The sequence below is a fragment of the Syzygium oleosum genome, unplaced genomic scaffold (assembly GCF_021117445.2).
Source record: "Syzygium oleosum isolate NSW1041296 unplaced genomic scaffold, Sole_v2.1 Sole_v2.04, whole genome shotgun sequence".
Classification (NCBI taxonomy): Eukaryota; Viridiplantae; Streptophyta; class Magnoliopsida; order Myrtales; family Myrtaceae; genus Syzygium; species Syzygium oleosum.
In genome coordinates this window covers 11,106,374-11,127,101 of record NW_026607488.1, presented here as the reverse complement: position 1 = coordinate 11,127,101, position 20,728 = coordinate 11,106,374, and the positions used below count along the sequence as shown (strand labels likewise).

The 20,728-nt window shown below is 40.5% G+C and overlaps 1 pseudogene; it reads right to left on the bottom strand.

Moving 5' to 3' along the window:
• Nucleotides 1-356: 356 nt before the first annotated feature.
• LOC115679333 (protein DETOXIFICATION 16-like) lies at nt 357-19,996 on the bottom strand (annotated as a pseudogene).
• Nucleotides 19,997-20,728: the final 732 nt, after the last annotated feature.

Sequence of the window (20,728 nt, the reverse complement as noted above, 5' to 3'; positions counted from 1 at the left end):
TTATTTTTTAATAACTAGTCATTGTTGCGTTTATTTTCATTTTGTTTAATTAAAAACGAAATTAAAAAAAAGAACCTATTGGAACCTAGAACCGACCCTGGAACCCGTGACAGGGTAGGTTCCAGGTTCCACGTTCTGACGGGTAGGTTCCAGGTTCTAAAAAATGAGGAACCTGTACCCAAGAGTAGGTTCCAGGTTCCAAGCGGAACCGAACCGGAACCGGGAACCGCTCACCCCTAGATTCAAAGGGATGAATAGGTCTTATTTCATTAATTTCCAAAGGGTTTCAATGCTAGGAACCAGAGTCTGTCTAGTCTACCATCCGATTCCAATGGTGATATTTCTTCACTGTAGCTTTATGACAACAATCCATTGGCAGGACTCACGGCGCGATGTACTCTGTCGGTGGCTTTCTTTGCCTACGACAATCCAAATGTCAAATACTAACCATACGTCAAATTATATTTTACAAGGTAGAAAGGTTCGATTCATTGATTCACTGTATCTTACCTCTTTCTCCCAGTTGGTACATCCAGTCAGGACCGCAAGTAACAGTGCTTGTGAAACGAGTGCAACTATAATCCTGATCCAGAGACCCTGCAGCTCGATTAGAAGACCAAGCGATCATATGAATATCGGAGAAGACTACTATTTGCTGGGAAAGTAAAGGATGATGGTAGAATGGTAGGGTAACCAGGAATCACCTCTCCGCCAAAGTGACAGAAAAATCCTAGGAATATGGCAACTGGAATAGCCAACAAATAGTAGGCACCCAAATTGATGAATGCTCCAATCTTTTGCCATCCACATCCTCTTGTAATGCCCGAAAAAATGTAACTTATGCATCAAAATGGTCGATATACAAATTGGTGTTGACTTTGAAATATTTGTGATTTGACATATTCTCCATCTTCACTTGCTACTTATCAGGATAAGGAGTCAAAGTTAGAACTATATCAGGTGCACCATTGAACTGCAATAATAGGCAAAGTCGCGTACCTGAAAGCACGGACTGAATGCCCTCGAAAAAGTGGGAAGTTGCGAGTAGTACCAACATATCTCCCACGTATCTCACGACTTCTTCTGTGCAATAGAGGTAGCTCCACGCCCTTCGGCTGAATATCATGAGAGTACATTCAAACAAGCCTTCTGTGGCGACCATCATTAAGGAACCATAAATTGCCAAACGAGCTGCTCGTGGTCTTCCAGCGCCCAATTCATTTGAAACTCTTGTGCTGCCAAAAGTAACACGAAGAAAGTGTGAGACTGGAATAGCTGCTTCTTTTGCAAGATCCACTTAAGTAGATAGAGCTTGACCAGTTAGCCTTACCTTATTGAACCACTGAGCCCTAGAGGTATCATGTAAACCAAGCTACAGGTGTTCAGGCTGAAAAAGAACAAGATAGTTTACATTGTTTGGAAATGTTAGCAACTGGTGCTAAGAGGTTAGCCTTTTTGTTCGCTTCTTGTTTACATACAAAGAACAAGATAGTTTACTTTTCTGGGACTCATCCGTAGGCCCAACTTGATAAATAAAAAAGAATCAGATTGAAATTATTCACTCGGGGCCAATTTGGGCTAAAGCCCGAGTTCCTTTAAAAAAAAATTCAAAAGATATTTTCCACTGTTTCAAATTCCAAAACCCCAACATACTAAATATAATTTAAAAAAATTACTTAATTTCATCCAAAAAAATAAAATTTCGCGCAGCATCCACAAAAATCTTTTGCTTTATTATTTTACAAGTTTTTAATATATTGGCAAGAGATAATCTAACAGTTCTTTGCTTTGACTTAGATTGTGGAAAACCAGTGCAATGGTTGAAAGTCCTTTGTTTTGGAAAGCTACTCGTAAAGTGGAATTGTCTCAACACATTTTGTTCAAATGTGCTTTTTGTTTGGTTCGGGACCTCAAAACGGTTTACTTCGATCTTTTTCATGAGATATCTTGTGTATAAGCTACAAGGGAGCCTAGATGCACTGGCATGGGGTTAAGTTCCTTCATAGGAGACAGGGTGATTATTTGAAATAATATACTCTGGAACGATAATGATTTTTTTCTTTTTTCTATATCTAGAATGTCAACCTAAGGTGACAAATGAAGTAGTAAAGTTCAGCTGCTCATTTTATATAAGAAGCCAGGACATTGTAAGCACGGTTCATTTGGATGCTACTTTTATATGAGAAGCTAGGACATTGCAAGTGCGGTTAATTTGGAAACTTTTTGAACCATTGGATAGTAAACATTAGTGCTCTTCAATGTTTGAAATTTTGGAACTATATATTGATACGTTGGTAGCTTGATAGCATTTTATCCCGGCTCCAATAGTTAGACTCCTATCACACTAATAGCCATATTGTAGCCACCACGATACATCCATATTGTAGCCACTGTATCGAAGTTATTCACTTGAGGCCGATTTGGACTAAAGCTCGAGTTCCTTTAATTAAAATTAAAAAAATCATCCACTTTTTCAAATTCCAAAATCCTAATGTACTCAACATAATTAAAAAAAATACTTTATTTCATCCAAAGAAACGAAATTTCACGCGGCATCCACCTAGAATCTCCCCCTCATATTAAGTTAACTATAATAAAATATTTTTTACAAATGTTATTCAACTACTAATTATCATCAATGGAGGTTTATAGGAAGCTGTATTAAATGCATCGACCAAGAATCTTTCCTTTATATCAAGTTAACCATCACTAACTCAAATATAACATGGACAACCAAATAGTGTTTAACATAGAATTGTCAGCAAGACATCTTATTGTTGTTGATGGAGGTTTATCCACCAAGTAGCGATCCATATTAAGTGCTTCCACTAAACATCTCTCTCTTATATCAATTTAACTATCATTCACTCGAATATAACATGAATTGTCAATTATTATTAAAATATATTTGTTAGCAATGTTATCTGACGTCTTTTGTTGGTATTGGCTTATCCACCAAGTAGTACATCCATAAAAAATCTCTCGAAAAAACAACCACTAGAGAGTATTTTGTAGACTTTAATCATCAACTCTGTAATCTACTTCACTGGCACCAACTTAAGAAAAACTCCTTGCGGAATTCATCGAACAACTCCATGCAAAAACTCAATATTACTGCCAATCCGCATATGCTCGATCTTCTTATTGACCTGCCTTTCAGTCAAAAGGCTCCATTTCCTAAATCTAATGACAACATAAACTCTATACCCCGATACAAAACGCCTAAACAAATTTGGTATACTAATCTTAACATTTATCATAAAAAATTTGTCTTCTTTTCAATATACATGGCGGTGATCTAGCCCCCAAAAAGATTTGCAAGAAAAAGGAAAGGCAGAGAGATAAAGAGAACGTTATTAATCCGGGAACTACCAAAAATGGCGTTAGTATCACCATTCCATTCCATTACTTCCATCCCCACCGAAGCATAACTGCAAGAGGGAAACCTAACCAAAAGAAAGTAAAGCCAAAAGAAAAAGCAGTAGAGAAAAAAAAGAAAAGCCAAAAAAAATGTTGTAGAGAGAGAAAGCTTCAGACCCAAAAGCGACGGCTACTCAATAGTGACATACGCACTTCTTCTTGGACTTGGGAACGGCTTTGGCGGTGAGTTTGGACGTGACCCTCTTGAACTCCACCAGAGTCGAGTACTTGTCGGTGCATCCACTCCTCCTGTCGTCCACCTTCACGGTGGACTTGTACTTCACCACCTCCTTGCAGCCAGAACGTCCCGTAGTCCTGTCCACGGACCCCTCGGCCTTGAACTTCATGTCGGACTGGGTCGTGAACACACTGAACCCGTCATAGTACGAGCTCCTAGTCATCGTCTCCACCTCGGTCAAATGGGTTATCTGATGTCTCTTGTTCGAGGGCTTGGCCGGGGGCTGTGGAGGAGGGACGAACTTCACGATGACGCAGTTGTGGAGCGCCTGATTGTGGGCCATGGCTGTTTGGTCGGGAGATAGACAGAGAGAGAATGGCCTCGACTCGACCCTGAGGTGTGGATTTATAGGATGAAATGGTGAAGAGTATAAGATCAAGAAATGAAGAGTGTTAGAGATAATTGATATATTTAAGAGATATGTGTGTTTCTCTTAATTGATTGTGATTGATATTTTGCTAAGTTAGATAGTTTTCTGTAAAGCCCGTCTCATGTACTCTTCATTTGTGAATGAATAGAATATTACATTTTTCTATTATTCCAACTTGGTATCAAATCTTTCCATTCCCTTTTTACTTTCCTAATTGAATATGTCTACGCTTAGTTCTAGACAAAAAAGACCATACTAAGCATGTGGGGAGCGATAAAATATTTAAATATTAAATCATTCTTTCATTTAAGAGCTTTTTTAGAATAGTTGGCAATAGTCCAATAAAATTTTACATCATATCTTCACCAACATACATCCATCCGGGCGTTTTCCAGATCTTTTCTCCAAACTCAAGTTGACCTTTTTCAAATCATATTGAGTTTGAGAGAATGTTATAGATATATAGATATATTTAGGAGATTTTGTATATTTCTCTTAATTGATTCTGGTTGATTGTGATTGATATTTTGCTAAGTTAGATTGTCTTCTTGTAAAGTTTAGGCTCATGTATTCTTCAATTGTGAATGAATAGAATATTACATTTTTCTCTTATTTCAACAAAGAGTTTGCGGGGAGAAGATCAACGTGTCAATCAAATGAGTTTGACAAATGTGGAAGAAAGAGAGAGACAGACGACGGGACTTGGGGGATTTAGAGATGCAGAGCGCAACTTTCGGGGGAGATTGATGGAGAAGCATCGGAACTCGTTCCGATTGGTTGGGTATGAGCGATTTATCAATTCTTGGTGTCAAAAACATTCAGATGCAGAGCAATGGACGTAGGTAAGGTAAGAAGCAGGACTATCTATGTTATGTTACTGTACCATACAGCCAAATGGCAAACGTGTATTTTTGATAATTTAGACGACTAAGGTATATATTGTATGATACGAATGACACATTTGGCCAATTATACGACAAAACATCTTACCCTTTTAAGGGGACTCACATAAAATAAAAGCTTATCATGCGTGGCTTTTATCCACCAAGTAGTAAGCTTATCGTGTTAAAATGTATTTGTTAGCAATGTTGTTCGACGTCTTACTGTCGTTGGTGAAGGTTTATCCACGAAGTAGTAAGCTGTACAATGTACATTCATCAAGAATCTCTCGAGAAAACAACCACTAGAGAGTATTTTAAAAGCTTTGATTATCAACTTCGTAATCTAGTTCACTAGCACCAACTTCAAGAAAAACTCCTTGCAGAATTCATTAAACAACTCAGTGCAAAAACTCGATATTACTGCCAATCCGCATATGCTTGAACTTCTTATCGGTCTGCCTTTCAGTCAAAAGGCTCCATTTCCTAAATCTAATGGCAACTTAAACTCTGTACCCCAATACTAAACGCCCAAACAGATTTGGTATACTAATCTTAACATGTATCATAAAAGATTTATCTTCTTTTCAATATACATGGCAGTGATATAGCTCACAAAAAGAATTGCAAGAAAAAGAAAAGGCGGAGAGATAAAGAGCCACAAAAAGAGGAGTTAATATCACCATTCCATTCCATTAGTTACTTCCCCAACCGAAGCATAACTGCAAGAGGGAAACCTAACCAAAAGAAAGAAAAGCCAAAAGAAAAGGCAGGAGAGAGAGAGAGAGAGAGAGCTTCAGACATAAAAGCGACGGCCACTCAATAGTTACCGACGCTCTTCTTCTTGGACTTGGGAACGGCCTTGGCGGTGGGTTGGTACGTGACCCTCTCAAACTTCACCTGGGCAGAGTACTCGTCGGTGCACCCACTCCACTTGTTCTCCACCTTAAAAGTCGACTTGTACTTGACCTGCTCCTTGAATCCCGAGCGTCCCGTGGTCCTGTCCACGAACTCCTCGGCCTTGTGCTTCTTGTCGAACCGGGTCGTGGCCCCGCCGAACCCGTCACAGTACGAGCTCCGAGTCGTCGTCTCCACCTCGGCACAGTCAGTAACCAGATGTCTCTTGTTGGAGGGCTTGGGCTTGGCCGGGGGCTGTGGAGGAGGGACGAGCTCCACGATGCCACAGCAGTGGAGCTTCGGATTATCACCCATGGCTGTTTCGGGAGTAGAGACACACACAGAACGAATGGTCTCGATTCGAGCCTGAGGTGTGAATTTATAGGATGAGGAGGTGAAGAGGATAAGATCAAGAAATGAAGGGTTTGCAGGGAGAGATCAGTGTCTTGATCAAATGAGTTTGACGAGTGCTGGAGAGAGAGAGAGATCCGAAGGGTTTTGAAGGATTCAGTGAATGCAGAGAGCAGCTTTCGGGGGAGATCGATGTCTCATTTCTGATTCCAAGAATTGTCAAGAACATGCAGATGCAGAGCACCGGACGTACGTAACGGAAGTAGCGGGACTAATCTATGTTATGTTGCTGCACCATACAACCAAACGGCACACGTATTTTCCTTTTATTTTTTTTGATAATTTAGACGACCAAGATAAGTATGATACATTTGGCCAATTATACGACAAAACATTTTACACTTTTAAAGGGACTCATATAAAATAAAAGATTATCATGCGTGGCTTTTGACCTTCAGTACAACAAATTGTTATATAGGTACCATAAAATTTTCGTTTTGATAACAGTGTATATTTCCATCGTAATGTCTATTATATAATAAAAATGACAAATGACGGTATTTACTTGGAATAGAATGTAACGTCATGCAGTCGTACAGAAAAAAATTCTTAATTTATGATGATACGAGATAGAGTGGTGCGCATTTACAAAACATCGTATAGTATTAAAAGTCATGTACTTTTACTTTGGCCTTAAGTATGATCCAACTTTGCATGCCTTAGTAGAACGTGGTATTAGAAACGGTGTATGACGATGGGCCTAAGTACAATAGAAAATTATACTTTTGGTAAGACATCGTCTAATACTAAAAAAATAATGTACGAAGGTTTAAACCTTAAGTATTATTGAATGTGGTACGCCTCGGTAAAATACAGTATAATTTTAAAAAAGAGGCGTACGACAATTGGCCTTAAGTATGACAAAACGTTCACATTTTAGAGCAACGCGGCATCTACCACCTATAAAAGTGAGAAGAATCTGCTTGTTTCCAGAAATTTAAATATTCTTATTTTACTCTAACATCATGTAATACATTTCAATTAATATAAGACATTGCCCTCTCTAATTTAAACCCTCAACAAATCTATTTCATATAATTAAAGCGAGAGCTGAAAGAGTGTTCGTTCCATACTTGTTATGTGGCCTTTTTCTTTATCTCTGTGATCGTCACGTGTTAGGACACATGTTAATAGTCTTAGCACGTGACCACATTCGACCAATGATCATTATCTTATCTATTCTATTATCCTAACACGTCTATCTTTCATTGAGTGTAGAAATGAATAAAGAGAAAAGATCTCAAATATGCTCTCAAATGATACGGTTTGTTTTAAACATATATTCGTCAGTGATATGATACTTCATCATAATGAACCAAATCTATTTAACTAAGAACGATGGATCCTCGCAAATCGATCTATGCGTTGTATCCAAGTTGATATATTGTAATGCTTGTACAATCTTTCAGCACATTTCACATAAGAACTATGAGAAAAATGGTGACAAGCTACGATATGGAATGGTATTTCGAGAGCCCTTCATGCGCTAGCAGCAATGTGACATAAGACCATTTAGAGATGGTCTCCAGTCGACATAAAACAGTAAGTGAAAACACGAGCACTTCATGTTCATGCAGCAATCTGTTCCATGTTTTTGCTACTTATAATCAACTCATTTTCGTTGAGAAAGTGTGAGACTACAACAGTTATAGATCTGTATAAAAAACAAGAGCTTCCCAAGATTTGCGTTATACAACCAATTTTATATTTGTTTCGGGCTTTTGGCAGAAGCTCCTTATGAGCGACAGCATGAGATTCAGATGGATCATTTCATCATTCTGCTAAGTTTCAAAACTGGGATGCAATAGTTGTCCACCTTAGCTTCATGATAACAATGCATCGGTCGAGATCGTGGCGCTATGTGCTCTATCCGTGACATCCTGAAATTTGTCCATTTGGGATTTATGAAATGAGTGGTTTTATGAACGTACTTGTAGTTAGGTCTCGCTCGGAACTGATTATTCCTGGGATACTAACCGTTAGGGAAGGGCTAATTAGGGATTTAAATTCGTGCGACTAAAGAAATTCGGTCGTGAACTGACTTTCGACCATAGAATCGTCGATGTGACATTTTGAGCCAATGTAGGCCAATCTTAGGATAGTTATGAGCCGGTTCGTCATTGTCATACGAGTGGATCACGTGTGATTCCGTTTGACCACGAGGTGAGTTGACGAGCGATCCAGAACCTATACCGAACGATCGCGCCCGTCGGAACTAGTGATCAATCCTCGCGATTACATTGACAACCGAGGTCGTCACGATCCAAATGAGCTTGCACGTGACTTGATTTAGTATCAGTCACGGGTCGAATATGCGAATTTCCCCAAAAGCCACCCGTTAGTCTAAGACACGCTCAAGTTACGTTATATAAAATTCAGTTATTAATTGGAGGCCAAATTGGGCATAAAAATTTTAGGAAGTCACTACAAGACATTTGGACGACGTTGTTATTGGAATGTTTAGTCTTGGAATTGTCCGAATCCTTCAGAAAAATTGAATTTCGGCAAAGAATGGAAAATGACCGTTTTACCCCTGGAGCTTTGTTAAGGCCAAGTGTTATTGGGGAAGGGCATTTTAGTCATTTCTCCCTAACTTTAGAAATGACAATTTTTGGACAATTTTGCCATTGGAATTTTATGAAATTCCCAAATTACCCTTGGATATTTTTGGAAAAGATTCGATCTCGGCCGTCGATCTCAGGATAAGAACGAATCTCGGCCGTTGATTGAAAAGTAGAGAGAGGGGCAAGATGGTCATTTTGCATAAAGGGGTTCAATTATTGGTTTTTAAACCAATTTCTCTCTCTCTCTCTCTCTCTCTCTCCCCCTCTCATTTCTCTCCCTTTCTCTCGGCAACTCCCTCTCCTCTCCTTCACCGCCGATCGCCCCTCTCCCCTTGGCCGCGCCGCCACCGTTCGGCCGCCATCCGCCACGCCACCGCCGTTTCTCTCTCTCTCTCCCGTGGCCGTGGACAAGCCGGCCCAAGCCGAGCCACCGCCGCCGTTGCCGATCGTCGCCGCTCCAAGGTCACCGCCGTAGCCGCCGCGTTCCAACCGCCTGGTCAACCTTGGATAGGTTGATTTTGCTTGGAAATTTCCAAGTAAGTCGCAATCTAACCCCTGCCTAGGACATCGGATATTATCGGACTCGTTTAGACGTGGTTTAGGGTAGTTTAGGGGTTGATTAGGGTGTTGATCGTGGTTGTTGGTGGTTGATCGTGGCTGTTAGTGGCTGTTGAGTGTTGGATTAGACATCTGGGAATGAGTTTTGTGGGTTGGAGATCCATGGGTGTGAGCTAGAACTTGAATTTTGATTGTTTGGTTCAAAACTCGGATTCGTGACTACTGAACCCATCCGATTTTCTATTTTTGTGGAGAATTTTGTGGGCCGAATTTGAGGAAGTTTTCTTCATGAAAGTTGCTCCCAACATCTTGACGTATAACATATTTTAAATTCGAAATTTTTGGAGGCCATTTGGGTCGCACGAAAACCCATTTTCAGACCGTCTTAAAACTGCCCGGAACACTGTTCATCCCGACCTTCTTGTCTTGCCGAATTTTTATAAAATTTTTCAGATCTATTTTCAATAAACTTCCTTCACAAAAGTTGTTGGCAACTTTATTTTCTATGACATATAAAAATTTCAAAGCTTTTCAAGGTGATTTTGGTGTTGAAAGAAATGTATTTTGAGGACAAAACAGTCTGTTAGAGCGAACTGATTTTGGTCTGATTTCGAGGGACAAAAAGGCATGGTTGTATATTGAACCGGATTTCATATTCTTCATAAGAAATGTTTATCAAGATGTTTTTTATGATATATCCAAAATTTAGAATTTTTGGAGTTCGTTTACTATTTATTTTGATGGGATTTCGGTCACTGTGTAAACTGCCCAGATTTACCCTGATTCTATGGATGTTCATTTTTATGAGCGGAATGGTGGGGGTGTCGAGGTTGAATAGTTGCTGCCCTCATGACTGGAATTTGATGCTTGAATGGGTGTGTATGTAGGCTGAATTGAAATGGTTGGAATTGATGCATTGATGTGCATTTAATTGATGCCCGAGTGTGTGCACGTGTAAGATTGGAGGCGTGCGATGTGCGTGTGATCACTAAAAGGCCCTGAGGCGTGTTTACGCGGGTCGTGATACGAATGTGGGATCAGGCCGAGGCATGTTAAGCTCAGATCGTGATCATGTAGGCCTGTCGCATTTAGTGCGGGCTGAGGAAAGAAAGTGAGAATGGGATCGAGCCGAGGCATGTTAAGCTCGGGTCGCGATCATGTAGGCCTGTCGCATTTGGTGCGAGCTGAGGAAAGAAAGTGAGAATGGGATCGGACCGAGGTGTGTTATGCTCGGGTCGCGATCATGTAGGCCTGATGCGTGTTTACGCAGGCTGAGGAAAGAAAGTGAGAATGGGATCGGACCGAGGCGTGTTATGCTCGGGTCGCGATCATGTAGGCCTGATGCGTGTTTACGCGGGCTGAGGAAAGAAAGTGAGAATGGGATCGGACCGAGGCGTGTTATGCTCGGGTCGCGATCATGTAGGCCTGATGCGTGTTTGCGCCAGTTGAGGAAAGAAAGTGAGAATGGGATCGGGCCTGAGGCATGTTTATGCGGGTCGCCATCATGTAGGCCTGATGCGTGTTTACGCGGGCTGAGGAAAGTGATTGAGCACGAGATGGTGCGATGTGGCAAGTTTAATGAAAATGATGTGGTGGTGCGTGAACGAGTGTGAATTGTGGAGTTCGGGAATGTGGTGTGTTTGACATGTGCCTTCAAGCATGAGATTGGGTTGGAAAGTGCATGCGATTTGTAAATGTGAATGTAAGACTAACGTGCAGGTTGCGTATATTGAGAACCAGGTAAGTACGATTGTGTGGACGTTGTTTGTGTGTTGCTTGATTCGGTGTCCGGACTTGTCTGGAATATGTGGTAGCCTAGGTAAGGTTTAGGTTGTGTACTTATTGAGAAGTGTCTCATAGTTGTATCAACCAAACCATTTCAGAGCACCCGCCCGAGCCATGAACCTTCCGCCGCAGCCGTCGCAGCGTTTTGGGATTGTTATGCACACTGATCATGATGTTGTAGAATATTCGATCGAGATTGAGGCCGATTCGGAGTCATCGGATGAGCATGTGCCTGATGAAGATTCGGATGAGGATTCCGAAGAGAGTGAGTCAGAGTGGACGCCATCGAGAAGGCGTAGGGATTAGTTTTGGAGCTGAGGAAGAGTTTGGAAGTGTCCCATTTTTGGTGTAGTGCTTACCCAGGCTACTGATCTTTTTACGATATCGGTGGTTTGCAGTTTGGTAATTCAGTATGCATATTTTTTTTGTGATTTGTAAATGGCGGTTGTGGCATAAGTTTATATTCTAAATGGATATCGTACTTAAATCGAGGTATAGTATAAGATTTGGTGTGTAAGGACCTCGACCCCACCACGCTTCCGCTGCGCCACTCCTTGTGTAATATTGTCTGCTTTGGACATTAAGTCCTCACGGTTTTAAAACGCGTTACACAGGATAGGCCACCCAGGCCTTATAAGCAACCCCAGGACTCCCCCCTAAGCGATGTGGGACAGAGAGATGCCCCCCTTGCCATCCTAGAAGCCTGCCAGGAGCCGCTCCTTGTCCAGGCCCTCTGGCACCGGCGACCACTCCCCGCCCTCGTCGGACCGGGTCGTTACATGGTGGTTTGGCAATTTATTCTCCCTAGTACCCCTGGTAAATCATTGTCTGGGTGTTTGTTATTTCCGCCGCGATTAAACTCTGATGGGTTCGTTTTGGGTCGGCGACGTTTCCTGGGACGTCGCACTAATTTGACCGAAGAGAGATGTCGCGTACTCGATGGGGTTCGGGGCGTGACACTATCAGAGGCTTTCTTTGCCTGTGATCACGCAAAATACCGAACCTCATCAGATAAGCCGAGTGTGACATTAGAAAGGTCCAATACAATAACTATACTGTATCTCACTTCTTTCTCCCAATTGGTGCATAATGTCACAACCCTGAGTACCAATGCTTGCACAATGAGTGCAACTATAATCCCGGTCCAGAGACCCTGCAGTTCCAATTTTCGAAACCAAGCAAAGAAAATATCATAATAACATCATCCATGACAAGTTAATGTAGAGGAACAGATCGCAGATTCACAATATAATGGGGGGGATGAGTGAGAGGACGTAAATCTGGTTTTTACCTTCCCACCGAGGTGACAAGCGAAAGCTAGGAATATGGCAAACGGAATGCCCACCAAATAGTAGGAGTCCATGTCCAAAGAATTTGTTTTAGACCAAAGGAAATAAAGAAGCTTGTAGTTGTAAGATTTGGGAGATTTGATTATTTCCCATCTTCCATTGCTAATTGTCAGGATCAGTAGTAACGGTCAAACCCAGTTGCACTATTCAACTGCGAGAGTAAGCAGAGTTTCCGTGTACCGCAGAAAACGGACTGAACACCATTGAAGCAGTGGGAACACGCAATTAGTACCAGCATATCTCCGACATATTTCACGACTTCTTCTTCTGTGCTATGGAGGTAGCCCCATGCTCTTCGATCCAAGATCATGAGAGCACCTGCAGTCAAGCCTTCGGTGGCGACCATGATTAAAGAGACACAAACAGCCAAACGGACAGCTCGTGGTCTCCCGGCACCCAATTCATTTGAAACTCTTGTACTAGAATAAATAATGACATAAAGAGTGTGAGGCAGATATTGTTATTACATGGTATCCACTGAAATAATATAGATAAATGCCTTAGCCTTACCTTATTAAGCCACTAAGACCAAAAGGCATCATATCATGTAAACCAAGCCACTGGTGTTTTGGCTGAGACAAACAAGAATTTTCGGATGAATTCATTTAAGTAAATCGATAATTGGTGCTTAATGTCGAGCCTCTAACTTATATGCTTCCTGTCAACATATGAAATTGTGGAGTGCAGATTTACCTGATTGAGAGGACTGAAGTTTCAAGTTTAGGATTAGGAAGAAGTCCTGACACCATCTCGAAGGACCAACTCTCAAAGCTGTTGCAGCAATGAAATAACCAGAAACGTCATTTTTAATTGGTTCATCTTGTAGAAATTGGGGAAACAAAAGAAGATAATCCAAGATTCAGCAAGTGTGGTGGTTACTGTTTAGAGCCAATTAATAAGACGGTGCATTTCCTCCCATTCAAAATGTATGTCATGAACATAAACTAGATTAACACTGATAATTTGTCATTTTTTGTGTGTCAAGCTATGATTTTTGTTTAAGTATTGTTATTATAGCCCACTAACGAATCTGAAGAATGATATCACTAAAATCTATTTTCTTAAACTCTGTTAGCGTCCCTTTTTGACATGGAGAAGCATAAAGCTTGAGAAGTACCAGAGCATGACAGCAGAAGGAATTACTAACTTCAGAAATCCAGGAATCCCATGAAAGGCCTCCTTGGAGAAACCGGTCCAAGTTCTTTTACAAGTCGGCGAAATTCTGATATATATTTCCAGTAACATCCAGTACGAGATAGCATTTGCCAAAGCGGCGCCTTTGTTTCCAGGTCCAGACTTGAACACCAGAAGCCAACATATGAAAATGTGCAGCAACGTAGTAATTGCTGAACTGATCATCATCGGAACGACATTGTTCCGCGTCTGGAGGAACCTGACGTGGCATTGAAGGAGTGCACTGTTGAGCGTCAGAGGCGCGGCAACATTATTGATTTGATGAAAGGAATTTTTGAAGGTGAAACAATCGCAATTCGCGTCTTTCTATTGCGTGTCTCAATTACAAGAGAAATAGACTATATATAGACCATAGTTTGATTCGAAATAGGAAACATCTTTCTAGGAAACCTATTCTAATTAGGAAATCTAATTGACTTAGGAAACTTTCGTAAAATATAACTAAAAACAATATCTCACAATATCTATCAAAATATGGAAATACGAACAGACTCAAAAAGGAAACAAGTACTAACAAATTTGGTTTAATTTCTAACACTCCCCCCTAAACCAAATTCTCTTCCATCGATCATTCCAAGCAGGCTCTTGAACTTTCGAAAAGCATCGATCTTAAGAGGTTTAGTAAAAATATCTGCTACTTGATCTCCGGTCTTCACATGCAATACTTCAACTTCATTCTCTTTAACATGTTCTCGGATGAAGTGATATCGAACATCGATATGTTTACTTCGTTCATGAAAAACTGGATTTTTCGCCAAAGCAATAACAGAAACATTATCAACAAAAATCTCCATTGCTTTCTTCTGCTCCATAAGAATATCTTTGAGTAGTCTTCTCAACCATATTGCATGACAAACGCATAAAGATGCAGCTACATATTCAGCTTCACATGTCGACAGAGTAACACTTGATTGCTTCTTTGATGACCACGTGAAAGCAGTGTCGCACAAGAAAAATACAAATCCCGTGGTGCTTTTTCGATTGTCGATATCTCCACCATAATCACTATCCGAATAAGCTCTAAGTTTGAAAGATTCAGAGCAATAATAGTGTAAACCATGAGAAATAGTACCTTTGATGTACCGAAGTATTCTCTTTGCAGCTTTAAGATGAGATGATTTCGGCTTCTCCATGTATCGACTAACAATTCCAACACTATACATAATATCCGATCTCGTGCATGTCAAGTATCTCAAACTTCCAATCAAGCTTCTATAATATGTCGAATCAACATCGGCACCATCATCAAACTTCGAAAGCTTGGTTTCACACTCCATTGGTGTATTGACCGGCATACAGTTCTTCATGTCGAATTTTTCAAGGATATTTTCTGCATATCCTTTTTGGGAAATAAAAATCCCATCGGCACTTTGCTTCACTTCGATACCAAGGAAATAATTCATGAGACCATTATCAGTCAACTCAAATTCTTTCACCATCGATGCCTTAAAAGCATCAATCATCGCCGAATTATTTCCTGTAAAAACAAGATCATCAACATATAAACAGGCGAGTAGAATATCACCTTTTTCTTGCTTCAAATAGAGTGCATGCTCGTATGGACATTGAGAGAATCCATTTGCTTTGAAATATGCATCAATTCTGGAATTCCATGCTCTCGGTGCTTGTTTAAGCCCATATAGAGCTTTCTTCAACCTTAGCACTTTGCCTTCATAACCTTTCACAACAAACCCCTTAAGTTGTTCGACATAAATTTCTTCTTCAAGGATGCCATTCAAGAATGCTGATTTGACATCCATTTGATAAATCCGCCAATTATTTTGAGCAGCAATGGAAATAATCAATCTAATCGTTTCCATGCGGATGACAGGGGCAAAAACTTCATCATAGTCGATTCCGGCTTTTTGCTTGTACCCCTTCGCGACTAATCTAGCTTTGTACCTTGTTACTTCACCTTTCTCATTCTTCTTGGCCTTGTACACCCATTTAACACCAATTGATTTCTTGTCCTTCGGAAGATTAGCAAGCTCCCATGTTTGATTTTTCTCGATGGCTTCAATTTCTTCGTTCATGGCTTTTCTCCACTTTTCTTCTTTGGCCGCATCATCATAAGCAAGTGGTTCATAATCTACAAGAAGACATATAAGATGAAGCTCTTCGGTAGCTTCGTAAATTTCAGACAATCTTCTTGATCTTGGCACTAGCGGTTCATCGACACTATTTGAAGAGGATGGTGTTGATGAACTTGAATAAGATGTTGGAGAAGAAGGTGAAGGTTGATCTTTCAACTCCGTTTGATCAGAATCATCATGAACATTCGCTTCTTCTTTTAGATTTTCTTCCCACATTCCATCTTCATCGAACTTGACATCTCTACTTACATACACTTTCAAAGTGTTAGGGTCAAATAATCGATAGGCTTTGGATGATGAGTCATACCTGATAAAGATGAGCTTTTTGCTCTTGTTTTCAAATTTCAATCTTTTTTGATCCGGGACATGAGCATATGCAATGCTCCCAAAAATTCTCAAGTGCGAAACACTTGGTGTTCTCCTGGTCCATGCCTCTTGTGGAGTTACGCCTTCAAGTCCATATGTTGGACATCTATTTTGAAGATAGACGGCACACGAAACAGCTTCTGCCCAAAGTTCCTTGGACAAATTTTTGCTCTTCAACATGCTTCGAACCATATCAAGAATGGTTCTATTTTTCCGTTCAGCAACGCCGTTTTGTTGAGGAGAATACGGGGCCGTCAAGAAACGCCGAATACCATGATTTTCACAGAATTTGTTGAATATGGCTAAGGTGAATTCTCCACCACGATCAGTCCTCAAAGCCTTGATAAAATAGCCGCTTTCCTTTTCAGCCAGGTTCTTGAATTGTTTGAAAATATCAAACACTTCTGTCTTTTCTTTTAAAAAATACACCCAAGTTTTCCGAGTAAAATCATCAATAAAAGTAATAAAATATCGATGATTACCATATGAGTGAGGATTGATCGGGCCACACAAATCAGAATGAATCAACTCAAGCGGCTTCTTCGCTCGATAAGTTGCCTCCTTCGGAAAGCTAGTTTTGGAATGCTTGCCGATAACACACCCTTCACATAATTGATCGGGATGATCAATATGTGGTAAGCCATAAACCATCTTCTTGCGAGAAAGCAAATTGAGTCCGCCAAAATTGAGATGGCCAAACCTCAAATGCCACAGCCATGAAGGATCATCTACACACGTCTTTAGACATCGAGACATCTCACTCTTTATATTAAGAATAAACATCATGTTCTTAAACATCTTCACATTTGCAATCAATTTATTATTCCGATCTCTCAACATAAGATTAAGATCTCTCATATGAACAGTATAACCTTTCTCCAGAAGTTGTCCCAAACTCAAGATATTGCTTGACATTTTTGGAACATAATAAACATTAGTAATAAACTGACGTGCACCATTCTTTAAGCGAATCAAAATTGTACCTTTCCCTTCAACAAGAATTTTAGAGTTATCACCGAATGAGACATTCCCTTTAATTGTCTCATCTAACTCGGCAAACATCTCCTTTCTCCCACACATGTGATTACTTGCGCCGGTATCCAAATACCACGTATCGCTTTGACCTTCTTCATCTTCTTTGAATGCCAATAAGAGAACTTGATCATCATTATTTACCAAGTTCGCCTTTTCGTCTGGTCTGCTACTTTCTTTATTCCAGCAGTTAGAAGCATAATGGCCAAGTTTATTGCAATGATAACATCGAATTTTAGATTTATCATACCATTAGCTTGTCGAGTTCTTTCCTCTTCCACGAACACCTCTTTGGTACTGGTATCCTCCATCACTTCGAGCAGGATCTCCTCTGCTTCGTCCGCGACCTCTTCCTCGAAAGTGACCTCGGCCACGACCTCGATAACGATCTTGATTTGTCCCGCGATTTTGTACGGGATCTCTTCTTTGCTCCTTTTCATCTCGTATGATCAACTGCGTTTGGAGAACTTCCTCCACCGGTTCAATCTTTTTCTTTCTAAACCTTTCTTCATGGGCTTGTAATGAACCCATAAGTTCATCGACCGTCATGGCATCCAAGTCTTTGGATTCTTCGATTGCAACCGCAATATAATCATACTTCTTGTCTAAGGACCGAAGTATTTTCTCGACAACGCGAACATCGGAAACGTCTTCTCCGTTTCTTTTCATCTGATTAACAATTGCCAAAATTCTCGTGAAATAATCAGCAATCGATTCAGATTCTTTCATACGAATTACCTCGAATTCGCCTCTCAAGGTTTGAAGGCGAATCTTCTGAACTTTCTGAACTCCTTGATGTGTGTTTTGAAGAATCTCCCATGCCTCTTTAGCGGTAGTGGCGTTCGAAACTTTTTCGAACATGGAATCATCTAACGCTTGATAGATGATCGACAGGGCATATTGATCTTTCGTTCGAGCCTTCTCCAAGGCATTCCTCTGATTCTGGTTCAACGTGGCTTCATCCTCTGGCTCATCATAGCCAGTGTTAACAAATTCCCACACACTGTAGGCGCCGAGTAGAGCTTTCATTCTAACAGCCCAGTTACCATAATTTTCTTTGGTAAGACGAGGGTATTGAAGAGGAAGCTGATTGTTCGTTGAGGCCATGATCACGAACCGTAAGCTCTGATACCAATTTGTTGAGCGTCAGAGGCGCGGCAACAATATTGATTTGATGAAAGGAATTTTTGAAGGTGAAACAATCACAATTCGCGTCTTTCTATTGCATGTCTCAATTACAAGAGAAATAGACTATATATAGACCATAGTTTGATTCGAAATAGGAAACCTCTTTCTAGGAAACCTATTCTAATTAGGAAATCTAATTGATTTAGGAAACTTTCCTAAAATATAACTAAAAACAATATCTCACAATATCTGTCAAAATATGGAAATACGAACAGACTCAAAAAGGAAACAGGTACTAACAAATTTGGTTTAATTTCTAACATGCACATGCAAAAATGCTAGGTATCATGAAGCAATCGTATGCCCCTGCCTTTGCTGATATTTCAGGATCTTGCTTGAAGAAGAGAAGGATTTGGCCTGCATTGGCCGATATGATTGCTAACGGAATGCTAGCTAATAGGAGAACAATCATAGCCCTTTGCACGTGGATACCAAGCATGCAGTACTGCTTAGCTCCATAGGACTGACTGCAAAATGTATCCAATGCACTCGCCATTAGTATCTGTTAGAATGATGAAATAATACATTAGGACTTATTCACACTCATCTAATCATGGTAGGAACAGTTCATACATGTCGACAAATGAAATTCCAGAAGTTTGTAGATATATCCTAGAAACCCACCTCATGGCATGCTTGAAGCAGTCAGATGGACTGAATTGCCATAGTTCACTAAAAATGTATCCAACTATGCAAGCTCAGAAAAAAAAAAAGTGGAATCAATTGCAATATTGGACTTGGGGGAGGGGAGGAGGGGAATTGTGCCTGTCTCGTCCCAAACAATCATATTGAAATGTGCATGATAGAATTCCTAATTCATGATGAACACAAACATTTACATCTAGCTAGAGGGAAAAGAATCATACAGCAACTAAGCTTATTAAGAGATAACATGTTTAGCAGATTAATCTTTGTCAAACTGTAAGAATCTTGAAGGAACTAAGTTTACTAGCAATACGTTGTAATCTTGTTTCCTAACAGCTTTTGGGGAATAAAGAAAATGGTTTTCTATCACTAGGAAACCATAGCCAGATTATGTCAAGACCTTGGATACCGTAAGACTTGGTTTGATTCTATTTTCAATGATAAAATTCTTTGATTTCTTGGCGCGACTTGCTGCTCCCGAAATGCAGTCAGTGAAAGGAATGGCTTATCGACCCAGTTTAATTAAAACGGGATGAAGTGTTGTATCTTACCAACTAGCTAAAGCTGGTCATAGAAGCAAAGGAAGTGGCCATTAAAGCACCGGAGAGAGCCAGCTCTCCCAGATGACCCACAAACATCACTGAGATCAACTGCAAACAATGTATCATTAGGTTCACTAATACCAAAGGCCCCACCAAGCAGTTGCCGCCTCATTTCCAAGAAAATCTCTTCTTTCTTTAACCCGTTCCATGATTCAGACACCTTTTCCTGAGAAAATGCTAAAAGGGGCGACTCTAGATGCTGTTTCTGTTCTTCTTCATCCATAGCTTTCTCTATACTTCTGCCAGAATCAGCAGAGTCAAGAGATGATTGCTTATATGAACTTCTTAGCAGAGAACGAAGAGTAAGTTGATGATTTTATAAGATCAACGACCGCATTTGTCCATGGCGGCAGAAAGCGAAGTTATCTAAACTCCACATGTTTGGTACAAAGAGTTGTGAGTCAGATTTCTTGAGCATCATGTATTTCAATGATTTTTTTATTTTACTTGTCAGAACTTTTGCTGTATTATCAGCTAATAAAGTGAAACAAGACAACCAGAAGATCCCACCACGAGGCAAAATTTGTCTCTTTTCGACTAGTTTTGTCACGCCCCGAACCCCTACGGCACGCGACACCGCCTCTGGTCGATTCAGTTGCGACGTCCCAGGTTGTCGCCGACCTCATCTAAACATCAGAGATTTAATTGCGCACACGGAATCCATAAAACACCCGAACAAAAATTTAACTGGGGAAACATTGGGAGAATATATACATATCCATTACTCGGTCAAACTTGTACCACCATATTTACAAAATACAAGCCTTAGTTTACCGGTGCACACATTTGAACCCTTCAAGAGTAAGAACAAAAACCGATGACCTGCCATCCAACCCGTAACAACCTTTAACACCCCTTGCTTGGCGTCCACTCAGAATCTAACTCCACATCATCCCGTCTCCCATTTGAAACTCAGCTGTCTCATACTCTGTATGCACTGGAACTCCAAAACGTACTGGAGGTGGTGGCGGATTATTCACGGCTCAGGTTTGGGTTCTGAAATATTTGGTTGAAACAACCGTGAGAACACTTCTCAGTAAGTTCACCCCTAAACCCAACCTAGGCTATCACGTACCTCCAGACAATTACGCAATCACACACATTCACGAACATCAAGTAATCACATCACAGGCACATC